Source organism: Cyanistes caeruleus, chromosome 1 (assembly GCF_971803275.1).
Source record: "Cyanistes caeruleus chromosome 1, bCyaCae1.hap1.1, whole genome shotgun sequence".
In the NCBI taxonomy this organism is placed as follows: Eukaryota; Metazoa; Chordata; class Aves; order Passeriformes; family Paridae; genus Cyanistes; species Cyanistes caeruleus.
Genome location: NC_141701.1, coordinates 47551432 through 47569677, shown reverse-complemented (window position 1 = coordinate 47569677; position 18246 = coordinate 47551432). Strand labels below are relative to the sequence as shown.

Here is an 18246-nt window from a genome sequence, read left to right as displayed (position 1 = left end):
GCATTTCCTTGCCCTGTGTCAGAGGACTTTGAAATACGACGTGAGGAGGTTCGGGTTGTCGGGGCTATACAATATAGGGGTTGTCAGTCTGGTTCAGGTCAGGAGCCCGTTCAACCCTTTGTCCTGGTTTTGAAGCCTTGCACCAAGAGCATGGAAATGCATTGCTCAGAGAAAGCTCATCCTAGAGCCAAGTCAGTCCCTGTTGAAGGGCACTGTGGCACTGAGCAATGGCTAACCCAGGGTTACACGGCAAAGCAAAATTAGCGGATGTAAAAGTGGAGGTTACAACATAAACATGTGCTCAGATACTGGTGTAATGAACATAGTATAAATATTTAGATGTATTCCTACATCTAATTCTTATACTCATCATTCTTATGTCAAATGGTTTACAGAAGGCAAAACTATATTTCAGTTACAGGCACGGCTTCATAATTCTTCGAGTTAATTGAGGCATCTAAATGTGCTTCTTTTCTGTTGCCTCTACTTTGTAAATGGCACATACCTGTAGGTAATTAAGAGCTTTTCATATCAGTGACAGTAATGGCAGTTTAGGTGTCCAGCCTCAGGGAAGAGCAGCAGCAATGAGTGTCATTTGTACATCTCCAACAAACAGCTTGCTGCTTGAACCATGTGTATTGCAGACATCATGTGGAGAGAGAAATAATTGTGGTTTGAGATCTCATTATACTGAGTATGGGAGTCCTGGTGCTGCTGTAGATGCTGAGTAGTGCCCCACAGAAGGGCTGCTGTGCTGATGGGTGACCAGGGGCACAGGGATGTCTCTGCCAGCCCTGGTGTCATACCAAGGAGCCAGTGGGTGCCACCTTCCCAATACAGCTCAGTACTGTGTGGCTTGTGCTGGCCCAGAACACCTCTCGTTGCTGTTTCTTTCTCTGTCTGTGCAGGCAAGGGAGGAGAGGGGTGGCCTGTCCCCAGCTGGGGTGTCCCCTTGCAAAGGAGACAGGGTGAGCAGGCAAGGGGGTGCCACCCACAGCAGAGATCTCCCCAGGGGCCTGAGGGTGGGCTGCCTGTGGTGGTCCCAGAGCCTCACTGGCGACGGAGATCTGCTTGGTGCCAGGTGGGGAATCTCCCTTTGCCAGGGGAATCCCTACCCGGCCACTTCATAGTGTTTTTAAGGACAGCAAGGAGCCTTATCAGGTTTCCACATCTGCTCCAGATGCTTTGCATTCCAGCAGTGCTCCACAAAGGTGCTGAACCCTACAGCATCTCTCCAAAAAGGACTCGCTTCTTGCCACCTCGGCAGCTGTCAGCTTCCTGCATGCAATCCAAGGGGAAGGGAGCGGCCCCGCTCTCAAGGATGTCCCTGCAGAGCTGACAGCAGGTGACACAGCCCTGCCCCTCACCCGTGTCAGCAGGACCGCGTGTGGCAGCGGGAGCTGTGTGTGCAGGAAGGCTGGGCTGCAGGCAGCCAAAGTTCAGGCAAACAGTGGAGGGCAGAAATGGTTTCCGACCCAGTGGCACCAAGGCCGCTTTGGCCACTTTTGGGTTTCACCTTGAGGCGCAGCCAGGGCACAGGGTGCTGCTGGCACGGGTGTCTGTGCAGCGGGGCACGGCTCTCGGGGACTGCTCTGCTCCCAGAAGAGGGAATAATTAATAAATGCCTCCCACAGCATTTTTCCAAAGGGCTAGTACCCATCAGTCCCTAGCCAAACCCCAGTGCTCTGCCATCTCATTGCTGTGTGGGGTATCAGCATGCCCTGTCCTCCATCTCTCTCCCTCTATCTCCCACGTCTGTGCTGTTCCAGGGCTTCTTTCTCTTTAAGAGGAAACCCAGCGGAAGCCTAGCTATTCAATATTGTTTCATATTATTTGGTTGTGAAACAATTTAATTTGTTTATGGCTCTAAAGGTCAGATTTGACTGTTGCCCAAATTTCTAAAGAATAAAGAATGCATCGGGCTGCATGGGACTTCATGGCATGATCAACTGGAGAAAGAGAAGGGGGCTAATGAGAATATTTAACTGGAACAGCAAGGCAAACTTACCTTCAGCTCAGGTCTAAAAGCCTAGTCAATCATTACATGTTCTTTATTATTTACCTGGTTCAAAATCCCCCTGGGTGAAGAAGTAGAAAAACTCACAGGCCACACTCTTTCAAATTTTTAGTAGCTTGCTCAGCATTCTTTTTCCTTCTGTCTCAGGACAGTTGAAATGATATGGGTTGTGATGGTGCCTGTGGATAGATGAGAAATAAAGTGGAAGCACACTGTGGTTGTAGCTCCAAGCAGGGGTGTCTGTAAGAGAGCAGGGCCAGCCAGGGACTTTGAGAAGGAAGGTAATTCTCACACAGTCATCAGAAGACAAAGGTTGCATTTACACCTGGCCAGAAGGTTTAATCATCTACTATTTCCAAACATTGCAGGCTCACAATCTGTTGTGTCTGAGATCATAAAACATAATCAGAAACTGGAGACAAGAGACCTGGGGCTTGATTGACCAGACCTTTTCTTTTTCTTCCTTCTTATTTTTCACTCAATTTTCTGCCTTTTTTGGAGGAGAAGAAAAAAAAAAAAAAAAAGAAAAAAGATGCTTTGGAAAGAACTTGCTCTGGTCAGAAAATTCTTGAGGCAAAAAAAATTCTGAAAACCAAGGATTAATGGGAAATTTTCATTCTTCTTTGTCTCACTTGTGTCAAGAGTGCATGTGACACAGATTACCTGCTTGCTAAGATCTCCCTCCTGGGCTTTCAGGGAACAGAAATTGTGGTAAAGGGACCAAAGAGAGAGAGAAGTATTCAAAGAGAACCAGGTTTAAAACTCTCATAGGTTAGTTTTCCAGGTCCTACCACAAAAACAACTAACATTCAACCACCTGAAACACTGAGTGTAGGTGGCTTTCATCTGTCTTTGGGGGAAGGGTAAAATTCTGGTAATGTTGAAAGAGAATCTGGCAGTGATGGGAGGGTTTCTGGGTAAAGTTAGCCACATTTTTGCAGTTTGAGACTGTAATTGGTTTCCTCTGTACCTCTGTGAGGTTGGTGAGGAGGTTTATCAAGAACAGCATAGAAAATCTGGGGCAACATCATTTCTGCTTCCCTCACCCCATTGCCTCTGCAGGGTCATGGCTCTTTACTGTCTGCCCCTGGCCAGGCTTGCAGAGTGGAGCCAGGTGTTTCTCACCTGACATTCCTGATGGTTTATAGGAGAAAGGGTGGAAGGGCTGTGTCCCAGCCCCAGCTCCAGCCTGGCTCCAAAGCCTTAGGGAGGCATCAGGGAGGGACCCTTGAAGCGCTGATGCTGCTTTGCACCTCGTTTGCAGTGTGGATTCATCAAAGCACTTAGTTCTGGGAGGAAGAACTGGCCCTGTTGAGATGAAGGCCTGCCCTTGATGACTTCAAAGGGGGCTGAATTTAACCCTTTGATTTCAGTGGGGTTTGAGCTCCTGGTTGGAGTTACGCAGGTACTGTTTCTGAATTGGGACCTCCCTCTTTTTGTTTGAAAGGGGAAATAAATTATCCAGTTGATTTGCAGTAAATCATCATCTACCTGATGATACCTCTGTGTGTTTTATGACTGCCAGCTCTGTAACTTCCCTGCTTAAAAAAAAAAGGAAAAAAAAAAGAAAAAAAAGAGTGGGAGCAATAAGAGCTTCCCCTGGAGAAGTTCATTGAACAAGGCAGTCTGGAGAGCCATCTGCCCCTGGCACTGCCCGGTGCCTTCGCGGTGTCCCTCGCCTGCCTAGGGCTGCCTGCCACCTGATGAGAGTGGCATCTTTGATGTCGTCTAGGGCAGCAGCCATACCCAGTTGCATAATCAAGGTCGCTGGAAAATTACACAAAACTTTGCCCAGGTCTATTGGAAAAAAAGAAAAAAAGCGAAGCACTTGCAAAAAAACCAACAAAACCCAACCACCCGAACTTCTGCTCATGCCACCAACTCTCTACTCTGTGTGAATACACATACAGTGCCAAGCTACCCCCTTACACTGCCCTGCAAGCACTGACAAAAAAAATAATATTATCCACATTAAGGCAATTGCAAATTTTCCCTGGTAGCCACATGAATTCATCCCTGTGGTTTTCCCTGTCTTTCCTTCAGCTACAGTTTCAAGTAGATAACAATGATGTGCAAATGCAAGAAGTAATAGTCTCATGCTTTGCATTGCTGAATGCTGATCTTCTGAGAATTTTAAGACTCAGGGTGGTGAGTTTGGTTTCACATGCCCTTAGGAGCTATCAAGTCTTTCCAAGGCTTGATAGAGAAAACAGTCAACTTGAAAATCTGTAAATAATTTTTTAAAATGAAAGAAGAGAAAAATTTCAAAATTTATCTCCAGAAAAAGAGAATTATTGGAGAATTTTCTGTTATTCCTCCAACATTTTTCCACTTCCCTTTGTGAGGAAAAGAAAGTCATGGATGTGGCAGAAAGAGGAAGAATTTGTAGCTTGAGAGAAACCAGGGCTAAAAAATGGAGCAAGAAAGAAATCCTGAAAAATGGATGTATTTTCTTTTTTTCTTGCCAAAAAAAAAAAAAAGACTTGAAAAAAAATAAAAAAATCTCTGAACACCTTGCTGGCCAGGTGCTCTGTGCTGGGGAGGGTGCAGATCCAGCCCTGTTTGCCCAGCTGGACTAGCAAGGGCCATGATTCCCAGTTATTGCCTGCTGTCCTTTCAGTGGGGACATCCTGCTGGCATTACACCACTAAAATGTGTCACAAAGGTCCAGGTGGTGCTGGGCAAGGCACTGTGATGCTCCTTTGGAAATCTTATGCCTTTAACTCTGAATTGACATTTCTGACTAGCCTTCTCTTACAGCCAAGCTATTTCTGGGTAATTTGAGTTTGTCTCCTTACAATTTCTGCCCTTTTCTTCTTCTTCTTTAAAAAGCTCTCCTACCTCAAGCCTTTCCCAGCTTTCTGAGGAGGCCTTGATAACTGTGAGTATTTCTGACAGTATTTCTGGTCATGAGAATATTGTGGCAGAACTTCTAAGCTTCTCTTTCCATAGACGCAGGTAAATGAGTAATATGAAATATCTGTCATTTCCTAACTTCTAGGGTTCAGGTATGCCAGAAACAAAGCCATCTGTCCCCTCCACAGCAGAAGGGCTCTGTTTTTCTGTTCTTTACATCATACATGGAACAATAATTTGCGTCTGCCATCTTTAAAAATTTGAAAGTTTAATCAACTATCATATTTTTATTTGTGAGGAAGCTGTTAGTAAACACTCCCATTGGCTTTCCAAGCCAATATCATATCCTCTAAAAGAGAAGTTAGCCTCCTTAATCACATCCTTAAACCAGAGGACTTAAATGCAATATAGGAGTTGAAGGAAAGGCACAGTCCATCCTACTGCGTTTCCCTTGTGCTCTTGTTCTGGTTTTTAAATTGACACAGTGGGTAAAGATTCTTATACTCAGGACACTGACATTTGTTGTACTGATTATATTATTTCTGATGGGCACTTTGTTATGTCTTAAGTAGTTTAAATTTCCATCATCCAATTTCATGCTGGAGAAAGAAAAAAATAAGATATCCATCCTGGAGAGCTCCTAAATGCCTGTGGGCACCTTCCCACAAATGGCTGGTGTGCAGCCAGGCATTCCACTTGATGTCAGCTACCAGTTCCTCTGTCATCACAACAGAATCACTTTCCAGTTTAATAATAACTTTGTCATTACAACAGACAAAGCATGTAGTAGGTCAATCCCTCCAAAAACTTTTGGTTCCTTGCTCAGGAAAGAAATGGAAGTGCTGGGGGTGGAAAGCACAGATAGGAGCTAGCACATGGAGATCTTTTTCTCCCTTTTTTAGGAGAAACTGCAGCAGACCCAAGGAAGTGCCTTGCTTAGCATTTGTTTCTCCAAGGGCTGTTACTCATGGTTTAGCTTCTGAAGGCTTTCCTCTGCCCCCCACGGAATCACTTTGCCCCCATGAAGAGGGGTGGGTTTGGGGCTGGGTAGCTGGGAGCCCCACAGAGCCAGCAATGTCTCCATGTGCCCAGTCCAGCTATGGGGTGGAAATTCAGGGAGAATTTACAGGAATCTGACTAAACCTGTGCCTGCCCTGTCGGGGTAGGGGGATGGCTCTGGGGCCATGGGCAGGGCAGGGGCCTGGAAAGACAATAAATTCAGGAACTCTGCTTGCTTGGCGGCTTTGTGCAGAGATGTAACAGTACCAGCTGGGACATAGCCCTCTCGCACATACCTCGAGCGTTTACTGTCACCCTCAGAACATTTCCTGGATTAGCAGAACGGCTCTTCAGCTATAATTTTTGTTGAAATATCTTGCTTTAAACCTAGAGAGCACCAATGAAGACCTCAAATCTGTAAATCAGCTGCACTTTGGAAAACAAATCATTGCAGTGGAGTTTTGCCAAGCCAATTTTCTGTGCTCATTCATTATGTAGTTTTCACTTTATGAGCTGATTTAAACCGACCATGCTCCAACTGTACCAGTTGCATCCAAGATAGGAGCCTGATTTACACTTTGAAAATGTGAACTGCTCCATGGTTGCATTTCCAGGAGGAAGAAATGTTACAAAGAGAGGTCGTTCAGCAGCACACATAGGCCTTATAGACAAGAGCTTGCCTCTGCTCGCTTGCTTGAGCTGGTGAGGGGCTATTAGTGAAGGCAAAGTGTGATGTTCCCATGTGCTGCAGAAAAAGGGGTATCTTCCAGGGAGAGAATGACAAGAAAGCTCCAAATGTGATTGCCCAGTGAGAAAGTAGAGGATAAGAAGGTAGAGTGGAAGAAGCATGTATGAAAGTAAAGGGGCACTGAGGAAAAGGGCCAGCAGAGGAGAGACGACGGAGATGTGGCATTAACATCTGCAGTCTGTGAAATGACAGTGGTGGGCATGCAGCATCCATGCCCTGTGAGAGGAATGGGAAGAAAACAGTAGAAAAGTTGATACTTATTTAAGTGGCCACATAAAACTCACTTCAGCAAAACTGTGCCTTCACCCAGGATGTCTGCAGAGGCAGTGTGAGACTCTGTGTCTTCACCAGCACTGCAACAGCCATTAGGGAGGAAGCTTTTCTTCTGGGCTTTGAAAGTTCCTGTAGTTTTGAGATTTCCTATGCCAAAGTGAGACAGGTAAAAAATTGCTTAATTCAAACACTTAACCGACACTTCTAATGAACGCGGAACCTTAACTATTTATTTTTTGGAAGTTAACCTGTTAGAAAAACTTTCTCTCTAATTTTCAGCCTTCCCAACATCTTTTCCCCTGGTGTTCTTGTGAGATCAGAATTTTTTGACTGTGGTAGTGGGACTGAGCTCCACCTAAAGCAACTTTGTTCCAGTTACAAGCAAGGTAAAAAAAGGTGAAAATAGAATTGTTGTCATATTAACTGCAGTTTCCACACCATTTTTGCAGTTCCTGTAAGTCTGTGTAATTACACAGACTTTGAGATGAACCCCACATATTCCTTCCTTGCTCATGGGAAAGCCTTTCAGACTTGTTGAAGGTTATTATAATAATGCTATATTGGCACATTAAGAATCACCCATAATTTCTAAGATCATGCAGTTATTTACATCTATCATAAAGCTTGTTTTTAAAGAAGAGCTTTTCTTCAAAGGGAAAATGGAATGCCTTGTTATTAATATTGCAGCATCCTTGTTTTGTTTTTTTTTTTATCTTGGTGAGCAAAAAATATCAAACTACAGGGAATTGGCTTATATACAGAAATATGAAATCCAGAACTGTTATATGTGCACGACTGAAAAAAAAGAAGCTGGGTTTGTAAAATTCTCTGATTTCACATTTGTCCACTCATAGGATTAAGGAGAATTAAAATAGTTGAGCAGATTCACATAAAAACAATTGTTATAGCCTCTATCAAAACAGTATTATTGATATCATCTTTAAAATGCTTTATGCTGCCAGAAAAGGAATGAAGAAGCCTTTGTGTAAAATCCCACTGAGTCACCTGTGCTAAGACTGTGTAAAGTGATTGGAAGGGCAGCTGTTGGAGATGCTGGAACGCTGTTTTCCAGCTTCTGGGAAATTCCAGGTACATTTCTGCAATGGTGAATAGCAAGAATAGATCCCCTTGAAGAGCTCTTTTATGTGGATAGCAATCAGGAATGGCAATTACTGTCCTTGTTAATCTGAGTAACATTTACATTGGCCCATCTCTGGTGTTCCTCCTGGTACTGCAATTCCCTTTCATGTAGTCAGAAGTATGTATCCCATCATCATCTTTCTAGGGGGGTGATCACAGTCCCTGGTTTTGGGTATGTCCTTCCTTCAGGTGGATCCCTTGAGAGATTGTTATCTGCACTTCAATGCCTTCTTCCCCCCTGCAGCTGGAAGCATCTTGAGCCACATCTTCCTAGCATCTTCCTTGCTTTTGGTATTTCCAAGAAGTCATCCTGGTGGGATATCGAGGAACTGAATGTGGTGCCAGGGGTGTTGAGAATTCCCCAGTAAGAAGGCCGACTGCATTTTACATGAGAGCGGTTGTGCAATGATGGGCAGGACAGATGGCTGAACCTGCAGAACGAGTTTCAGCCATAAATGCTCTGAACACCCTAAACCTTCGGTGGCTTTTCTTTTTTTTTCTTTTTGAAAGCTGAAATATATTTGGGAAGTACTTGTTCAAACTACAGACTCAGTCAAATATTAACAAGTGGAAACGGAGAGGGGGAAAAAAAAAAAAAAGATACTTTGAAGGGCTCAAGCATGTGTGGGTTCTTGCTGTATTTGCCTAACTATAATCACTGGGGCCACACTTGCGACAGGCTGAAATGTTGCTGTGAATAGAAAGTATACCATAAGGGTTCTCAAATATGAAAGTGGGGCTGGAACAAAGAGCAGGCAGCAGACAGACTTCCCCTGTTAGCGATTGCTGGCCTGTCACCCTGGTGCCAGCAGTCTCAGCAATCCCGTCGGGAGCGGGCGGCACTATCTCGCCCGATGTGACCGGGCTGCTTTGAAACCCTGCCCACAGGCCGTGCTCCTCGCCGCCGCCTCGTCCCGGGGGAGCGAACGCTATCTCTCCGCTTCGGAGAGTGTTTGCTCTAAAGATGATTTACCACACTTGAGCATTACCGAATTTCCTAAATTCAGCCCGCGGCATTGCTGCTGTTGCGTGTCTTGCGCCGAGCGGAGCAGCGCCGGTGCCGGGAGCCGCGGGTGCAGCCTGCTCCCTGCACATGCCCCAGCCCCTCCGAGGCTGCTTCCCTCCCCAGGGGGCTCGGGATGTCGGTGGAGACGGGAAAAACTTCTGACTGAAGGCCAGAAGGAAACAAAGCTGGAAGCCAGTCTTGAAGGAACGCCGGCGCACCCCTGAGTTAGGACTCCTCTCGCTGGTGTAGCGGGGACAAACACACAGATGAAAACGTTCCACAGAGAGTTTTCAACCTTTTTTCCCCGCCTTGCCTTTTTATTTTTTTGGTTTTAATTATTTTTTAACCCTATTTCGATCCTGGTAATCAATGGGGTAGCATCTCCAAAACAATACCTATGGATCAGTAATGAGTGTGATTCATTTGGTGCTAATGTGATTTTCTTTAACTATGTTGCTGCTGACTCAAGTGCTACAGGAATGTTCTTCCTCCACTCAAATGTGAGGCAATACAAGGAGTTATTGTTTCATTTATATTTTGTTGGGAAAACTACCAAAACCTTTGTGTTAGAATATTTGTGAACAGTGTTAACAACATTTCCCTGGACTGCTGATTAATATACTTTTAATATTTGTTTTCCATATGCTGGTTCTTTTAATCTGTTCTTATTAAAGTCTTCCATGTTTCAGTAATTTTGTCCCTGTGATTCTTTTGAAGAAGGCAAGTGTGTGTACTGAAAGATTAGATTATCCTGTTAAAAAAAAAAAAAGAGAGAGAGAGAAAACGGAGAAATGTCTTCAAAATGAAGCACATCAAAAGTAAAAGTAGGTGACAAATGTTAATATTTGCAAAGTGCTTCTGCTTTGATCCTGCATTTCTATTTTTTTAGGAGCTTGACAAATGTGTCCTGTGGTTTGGCTCAAACCTCTTTGCCTAGTGCTTTACTTGACCTACAATCCATTTGATCTTCCACTTGTTTTTCCTTCTGTCCAGGAGGCCTCTGGACTTGATAAAGGCTAGTTCTTATCTTCCACTTGCTGCTGCTCAGGGAAATAATTTTTAATTTTTGGTTGGATTAGGCTATTGTGTCTATTTACTTAGGCAGTTTCTAAAGAGATATTCACTTTGCTGTTATTTGGGATGGTTCCCTTCCCATTTCCATGCCAGTAACAGCCATGTCAGACCAGAATCTGGTTTGGCTGATTGACTCTGGCAGCAGATGTGAAGAGGACATGGTTGCTGGAGTGCCTGACTTGGATGGCAGGCTGCCTCTTTGTTTCTACAGTACAATTTCCAGGCGTGCTGCATCCAGTACCTGAGCTGACAAGTATTTAACATACCAGACACTTCCAGGGGCTCTGAACTGCCTACAGCTGAGTAAAATGCACGTGTTTCTATAGCCCCCAAACACCCATCTCAATCTACCTGCTGTGATCCCAACCATTGTCTGCAGCGAGTCTGATCTGCTTCCACTATGCTGCTTGCACAATCCCAATACTGCCCAGCTCAGTAAGAGCCATCCTACAGCCCAACAGCCTGAGAAACCTGGAAGGTGCTTCTGCAAGTATGAATGTTGGCCATAAACGTTGACATGTGATTTACAGCCTGTTTTGTAGCATCAGCTCCCTTATTCCCCCTCCAGAGCCCCTCCTCCCAAGAAACAAACAGCCACAAACCACAACTGAGGCAAGCATGGAGTTTTGAGCTGCCATTTCAGCCAAGTAGGCCAGGAGGTGCAGCATCTTCCAGCCATCCTCCCTGAGGACCGCTCCACCAGCTCCAGGCACAAGGGCACCTCTCCATGCCTCCTCCTCAGGAGCTTTCTCCTGTCTTTAAACCAATGGAGAATAAACCACAAATGGGAGTAGAAGATGTCTCATGTGTCAGTTTGGGGAGCACCCCCCTACAACAGAGTGTGGCCCCCATGGTAGTGGTGCCCCAGGGCCTTGGGTGCTGACAGTGAGGTTGGTGTTATTTATGCTGCCCCCAGGTTTCAGGACAGAGTACATCTGTGTAGGGCTCCCATGTGCTGTGCATTTGTTTTCTGGAGACACATTTAGGATATCACTTCCATTGCAGATGAGTGGCTCCATTGCACTCAGCTTCTGTCCCCATAAAAATCTATTGAAAGGGTGAGATCAATTCCACTGCCATGTCAAGAGACATGTGTGTTTTGAGTAAGTGTGGATGTGAGGGATGAAGGGAAGCTCGCTTTTGGGAGCAACAATTACAATGTCTTGCTTAATTGGAGTGGTTAGGCAGGGTGTTATAACAGCTGAAAACCTTTTGCAGATACATTTCTTGTCTTTAATGGTAGTATGACACCTGCCAGCTCACTAGCTGTTTCCCTCTCCTGCAGAATGCATGCCATCAAGTGTGTGAAGAAGATAAAGTATGCAGCAGAGCAGATCAAGGTTCAGGTTTTCACAGGTACAATTGTCTGTCAATTAAAAAAAAAAAAAAAACCAAAAAAAAAAAACAAAGCACATAAAAAATTCTGAGAATGAGGAAAACTGTGATGATGGCACTCAGAGATTCAGAAAGAGCCCCACTAGGTAAACACTTCAACATCATAGAGGCCCCCTATGTGTTTGTCTCTCCTTTTCCATTCACTCATTTTTCATGCAGACTTATTCCCTTTTGCACTTAGAATCATGTGACTCCTTTGCCTGTCAGCTTTGTATCTTCTAATGCTTTACCCCTAAAAAGGCACTCTGCCTTCCCTTGGGTGGCAGAATACTTTTCTTCTGGTGAGAACTATTTTGTTTTCTTTAAAAAAACCTCCAAAAACAATGAAAAAAAAATCACTCCAGAAAATGGCACCAGATTTTTCACCTTTCTTATTTCAAGGAATATCTGCAGCCAGATCAGCTATTACTTTCCAAAATTGTTTTCACAGGCATTTCCTGAAGACAGACTATCAGATAAAATGCTGACTTTAGCTGTTTCTTTATCCTCTGCCTAGGGTATTATTTTATTGCTCTTGTTTTTGCAGTTTCTCTCTCTGGGTTTTGCTGAAAACACTTTTGCCAATACATGAGGAGTTCTGGTGCCACTGTCAAAGAAGCTGCTCATGTCTCTGCTGAATAGATGCCCAAAATTGCTTTATGAATTGTAGCCAACCTAAGGTAAACCACTAATCACAATTAAGGAATGAATTTGGTTTGGTTTTTTTTAATTTTTTTTTTTTTTTAAGTCTTTGCAAGGATTCCTCTTCTTGGAGGATGTCTCTGATGGACAAAGGCTGCTGTAATGTCTCTTATTCCACCTCTCAGCCTGTAGGAATGCAAGCTGAGAGTAGAAACAGCTAATTCTTGGTACTGTGCTGGGGTCCTCTCCACTGGCTTGCCAGCCTCAGAATGTCAGAAATATTGTTACTCTACCTCTGAGCAGATCCAGTCAATATTTAACTATTTGGTTGCTTCTGAGGCTGCAAGTCTGTAGCTTTTCCACAGTGGTTATCATGACCTGAATGCAAGAGGATGTACAAAATTACTCCTTAAACACAGTGCTGGTTTGTCTGGAGTAAAACACCCAACAAAATTACCCAAACCATACAAAAGGGAGGATGTAGAATAATATATAATAATATTAGGTATTTTAGTAACAATACAGTTTCTCACCTCCCCAGTAGCCTTCTCTTACATTTTCTCCACACATTGTTAAGTTGATATGCATATTTCCTAGCATTTCCTGAGGAGAAGACCAGGCATAATCCTTGTGCTGGGCCACTGGTTCAGTCAGCAATTGTTGCTTGATTTGCATGAAGATACAATCATTGCTAAAGGGAAGGGTATACATGAGGCTGAGAGTCCCCAAATGCAGCCTCTCAAAGAAGCTCCTCTTTTTCTTGGACAGATGACCTGCTGCACTGAGTCTCTGAACTACAAGCTAACAGAAAATGTGTCATGCAGGGAATGAGAACTTTTGAACAACGTCTAAGCATCTTGGATCCCAAGGGAGGGAATTCATTCCACTTGCTTGAAATCTAGATGTTTCATTTCAGCTAATTGTCCTAATTAGTTGATGGCCACAGAGATTTAATAGCAAGGAGTGATTTAAACTAGTTTAGTCTGGACACTAAAGAGGCAGCAGAGGGGCAGTGAGGAATGCAGTGAGAGGAAGGGTATCAGGGATCTGATCTCTGAAGATCACCCTCTGAAGTGCTTGTGCTCTGCATGAGTACATTACTGCTTCTACTTAGCACTGGCATTTGTTACCTCCTCCACAGCCAAACTGGCACCACAACACTCCAAATTCTATTGCAGTCCTGATTTCCTAGTTCTGGCTATGATGTTGTCTGCATAAGAAAGTTCTGTATGTGCATGTGGGGGTTGACAGAGAAGGGCTGACTGGTTGGTGTGTGACAAGAATTCCTATGCCTCTGTGTGGTTATTTTTCTCCTCTGGGTCCTCTATTTCAGCCCAAGCACGACACTGCTTGGTGGGGAGGTTCCCAACACCATGCCTCAGACAGAGCCCAACCCAGGGAGGCAATGCCATCTGTGGCCATCACAGAGGACCCCTGAGGCTGTGCTCATGTTCCCTGCCTCTTCTAGACGCTGTGCAAGATGGAGAAAGTCTGTCTTTTGCTTTTGTACTTTGCAGAAGTGTGAGTGGCTTTCTGCCTCGGCACGAGCAGAGCCAGGAAGCCTCCAGGGAGGATGGAACAGCAAGAAGAAAGGTCTGTGCAGCAGTCTGTAGAATGGAAACTTTTATAAGTTGAGGTGGTTCAGCGTTGTTATAACACCTGTCAAGGGTAGGAAGCAATACCTTGACCCTTCCCTAGTGCTGCCCAGTCAGGTGCTGATATAGTGATGGATGTTACTTACACAGGGATAAGGGGGAGGGAGGAGGAGGGGCTCATTCTTTCCAGAGAAACATGTTATGAAAAAGGTGTGGATTTAGCAGGTCTGGAAATGCTGGGCAACAGAAGGAAAGGATAAGCATGTTAAGAGGAAGAAAATTAGTACAGCTTAAAAATAAACAAGTGAGCAGAGTTAATCTAGAAGCCCAGGCTGGAACCAAGATTTTTTTTTTCTTTTTTAACTTGAAGTTTGCATGTGCATAGATATCTTACATGAATTGTTTTCCATTTTAAGGAAGGGGGCCATTGCTGGGTCTGATGAGAATTGGCATACAAGGTGTAGCACCATGAAATGTTCAGGCAAGATTTATAGTCTGCCTCAAGATGGGAAGTACTGGAAATCACAAGAGAACTTGTGATTTTTAGTTCCATTTAGTTCCATTCTGGAGATGCAAGAAATTTTATCTTGATCCAGCAAGACAAGTATCTGTGTCTGACCTTTACATGTGTGAGTAGCTCTTTTATTTTTGTGCAACTGATGCAGAGGCTCAGCGTTGCAGCAGGTATTACACAGGTAGAGAGATACCCCACAAAATCCTTCCTTTGTGAGACCCAGGTGTTTCTGAAACATCCAGACTGAGCTGAATGTCACCATCTTGTGAAGTTTGTTCTCACCTCACGTTACCTGGGTTCAGCCTTTTGCCCAATAAGATGTCATTAATATAAGTTATACAGGTAAAACTAATAATTTTAATTTAATAGCAGCCTCTCATGTAAAGCCTGTTATTGCCTTCATACAATTAATTGGTAACCAGCAGGGCTACCTGGATCTTGTGCTTTATTTGAGGTACCTGCATATTAGCATTAATCATAGATTGATCAAGACAAATCTTTAAAGGGATGGGGAAAGATGTAATGTTTGCCTGTCCCTTCTGATATTAGAGTTTTTCTTTCAGCTTGATATCAAAGACTGGAGGCTTTTTTTGCATTGTTCTCCCCTGCAGATGACTGACATAGGCAGTGTCCATCATCAGCACAGCCATCTGCTATGCTCTTGCCCTTCCTGAAATTTGCCAAAGTGGTGGCAAGCCAGGCAGGAAGTCTGCTCTTGTGCTCACAAAGTGAGTCATGGTGTGCCCTGGCATTTCTCTTTGCTCCCTCATCTTCTTTTTCATCCCTTTCCTTTCATCCCTCATTTTCTGCTTTCTGTTGCATTTGGAGCCAAGCAGCTCAAATCACCTTCATTTCCTCAATCTGAGTTATAAAACTTACCTCTTGCCTCCTCAGAAATGATTAAACCAGTTCTGCCAAAGAGCAAGTGGTGGAGGCTGTAAGTGAAGGTCCTAGGTAATCTGTGGCTTTTATTCAAGGCTCCTGTAACCCCCTCAGGAAAATGGTCATCATGGCCTTTATTTTGGTCATTAGTGTGGCCATAGCCAAAACCCCGTTTGCCACAGATCTTTGTGCTTTGGGCATGAGGTCTGGGAGCCTGATACTCTGCCTTGCTTGGCTCTCTTATGCTCTTAAACAACAACATAACATTTCAAGAAAGAAACTGAGGGGTTTTGGGATTTTTTTTCCCAGGATAAATGACCTTCCATAAAATATGTCTGAAAATTTCCTGGAGGCCCTCTTGATTTTAACCCATCACACCCTATAGACACTGAGTTTTTGTACTGAGAGCAACTACAGAGATTTTCTGTCTGCTCTGCTTCTCTCTTGCCTTCCCTCACATCCTCCATTTTCCCTCTTGTATTATTACCTTAAACAATGCCTTTTTGGAAAGCATACCCTTTTGAGAGGTGCTTTGTTAAAAAGCAAAACAAAAACACAAACCCAACAGCAAATAGCAAACTTCCCCTAAATTCCCACAGAAACAAATAAGAAAGCTTTGAAATTGTAAAGCACTGGCACACGGTGGGTGCCACTGAGCCCAGATGTTACAGCCCCAGCAAACCACAGTTGCCCTCCAGTTGCCCTGCTGACTTATTTTTCAACTTCCATTTGATGCTCTTCCATTGAGCCCCAAGGTTTCCAGGCTCAAGTACCAACATCCACAGAGACCCACTAACTGGCAGCAAAAGACCAGAGTGTGTACAGAAATAATGTCCCCTCTGCTCCCTCCCTTCCTCCCTCCCTCCACATCTTGGCATCCAAAAGGGCTCCCGAGGGACGTGGCTACAATGGGAAAGGTGCATTAGATACTATGTGCTCTTAAGTGTGTAGACAAAGGAAAGATCAGAAAGACCCTGCTGAGCTGGAGCAGCTGGCAGGTATGAGGATGAGGGATTTTTTTCCACAAACCAGGAGCTGCTGTTCTTCCTCCCTCAACCCTCATGACCTTTCTGGGAAGAAAAAGCATAGGTGCCCCACCTGCATAGTGCCACATGCCCTTAGCTAACCCTCAAATATTTTTGCAGGCAGAGAACAGCTGAGGTCTTCCATTCCAGGCAGGAACCTGGAACTCCCTCTCTCCCTGTGTCTTGACTACCAGATAAGTATCTTGTGGTGGGTGCATCAAAATAACCACACCAGGAAAGTGTCCTCTTTGCACTGCTCAGTGTTCATGAAGAACAGACAGATGAGGGGCAGGGGAAAAAGCCCCCATGTCCTTTCTCATTTCCTGTTAAAACTGTTCATGACTCTTAACGTTACAAGCTCACCAACTGTTTGGAGACTGTGTTTATAATCTAATCTTTGGAAGGACCCTAGGACTACTGGATTCATTATATCATTGCTTCTAGAAAAATTTCTGTATTTTAAGCTATCCTCTGGGCCCGGGGCTATATAAAGTGTTCACACACTTCCATTGTGTTCAGTTAGTATGAATATGTATTGGGGCTTTTTTATGTCCTGACTCATCTGTGGTGTTGACATCACAGGGCTGATTTCTCCTGCCAGATACTCCTGGGTAAAGCAGCTTGTGTGAGTATCTTGCAGTACACACAATTTGTGTGGAGGGAGTCGTATGTGACCTGCTATGCATTGTCCTACCAATGACCCCTTCTGTAATCAGGCAGAAATCATGCTCCTGAAGAGTGGGAGGTATTACTGCTTCCATGCTGGTCTGTTCCTGGGCCCCCGCTGCACAGACATTGCCAACAGTAACAAATTGCTCTGAGTTATGCGCAGCGGTTTAGTGATGTGGACTAGTTATTTATTAGAGAGAGACATCAGCAAAGGGCAAAAGAGTGAATAAGAGAAAAATCCCTAATCAAATGAAATGAAGCAGGCAGGCTTTTTGCAAAACTGCTTTCTCTTCTGGATCACCCTTTTTTATCTAATGGGGGTATCACATGCAGATTTTTGAAAGTAAACCCCTTAAAATAAAGGAATGTCCCCAAAGGCTGTGGATAAAGGTAGCAGAGTTGGACTAAACTGCATTTCCAGAGGTGGCAAATCAGTGATTTATTGTTTCGTTAGTCACAATTTCTTAAGCACAACCCTGTGTGTGATACTGATTGCCTTGCTCAGAGGCACCTTTTGAAGATATATGGTAGAGATGAGGGACCTCCTCCCATGCACTTGGAAAGAGAAGACAGCTCCAGAAGAGTGAATGCCCTGTCTGGTAAAAGCCAGACCAATGGAGGTCACTGAAGCAGCATTCATTGCCAAGAAAGTCCTGTGTTTGTTTTGACTTGGAAAAGAGACTTCCAAGTTTAACACCATGGGCCTCTAATATGGGCATTCCAAAAACCAGAGGAGAGGTCTTTACGCTGATTCTTGAATAGTGATATTGATGTGCAAAAGTGATGCCATTAGACTACTAGTCTGCAAGCATAATCAAGTTTCACCCTCATCAATTGAAATCAGTTTTCCCAGCATACGTTTCTTGCTCTTTTTCTTCCCTTCAGTTACTTAATGGTCACCCATATCAATACTCAGTACATTCTCCTGATGCAGAGTCCTGAAGGGCTGGAGGTACTCTGGAGAGGATACTATCAGCTCCTGGGAAGCAAAGGACTTCACAGTCAGAATGGCATGTGACAGCAACATGACCCAGACCTGGAAAGATCTGGAACAGAAGAATTGGTGGGAAGAGGTGTTGATGTAACCTCCAGTGCAAAAGGCAAGCTATGCTGAATAAGGACCTCTCACTTCCGGGGCCTCCAACTCCTCATCAGAGAGATTTGTGCTTGTCTGATGCACCAGAGAAGTTAAATGTGTTTTCCACTAGCTGTGGCACATGTCCCTGGGAACAGAGACCCAAGGAACTGGTGCTATTTGCTAAAGTTATCCCTCCAAAATCCTGCAGCACACTGGTGAAGTGACTTTCCCCAGGCTTTTTCCATGAAGGGAGAGAAATAAGGTTGACAGTTACATTTATAAATAGTTGTTGATCTGTGAGTTCTGTTGGGAAAAATAATAAATCTGACTTTAATGGTGGCTACAATCTGGATT

General features: G+C 44.2%; 1 long non-coding RNA gene across 2 annotated transcripts in view; it reads right to left on the bottom strand.

Moving 5' to 3' along the window:
• Positions 1-18246, bottom strand: part of LOC147655479 (uncharacterized) — a 58307-nt gene that overhangs the window by 16033 nt on the left and 24028 nt on the right. For both annotated transcript variants that reach the window (XR_015287256.1, XR_015287253.1), the window contains exons 2-3: positions 6905-7040; positions 2063-2196 (exon numbers count right to left, since the gene is read on the bottom strand). This is a non-coding gene — a long non-coding RNA (uncharacterized LOC147655479). The remainder of the gene's footprint in view (positions 1-2062; positions 2197-6904; positions 7041-18246) is intronic.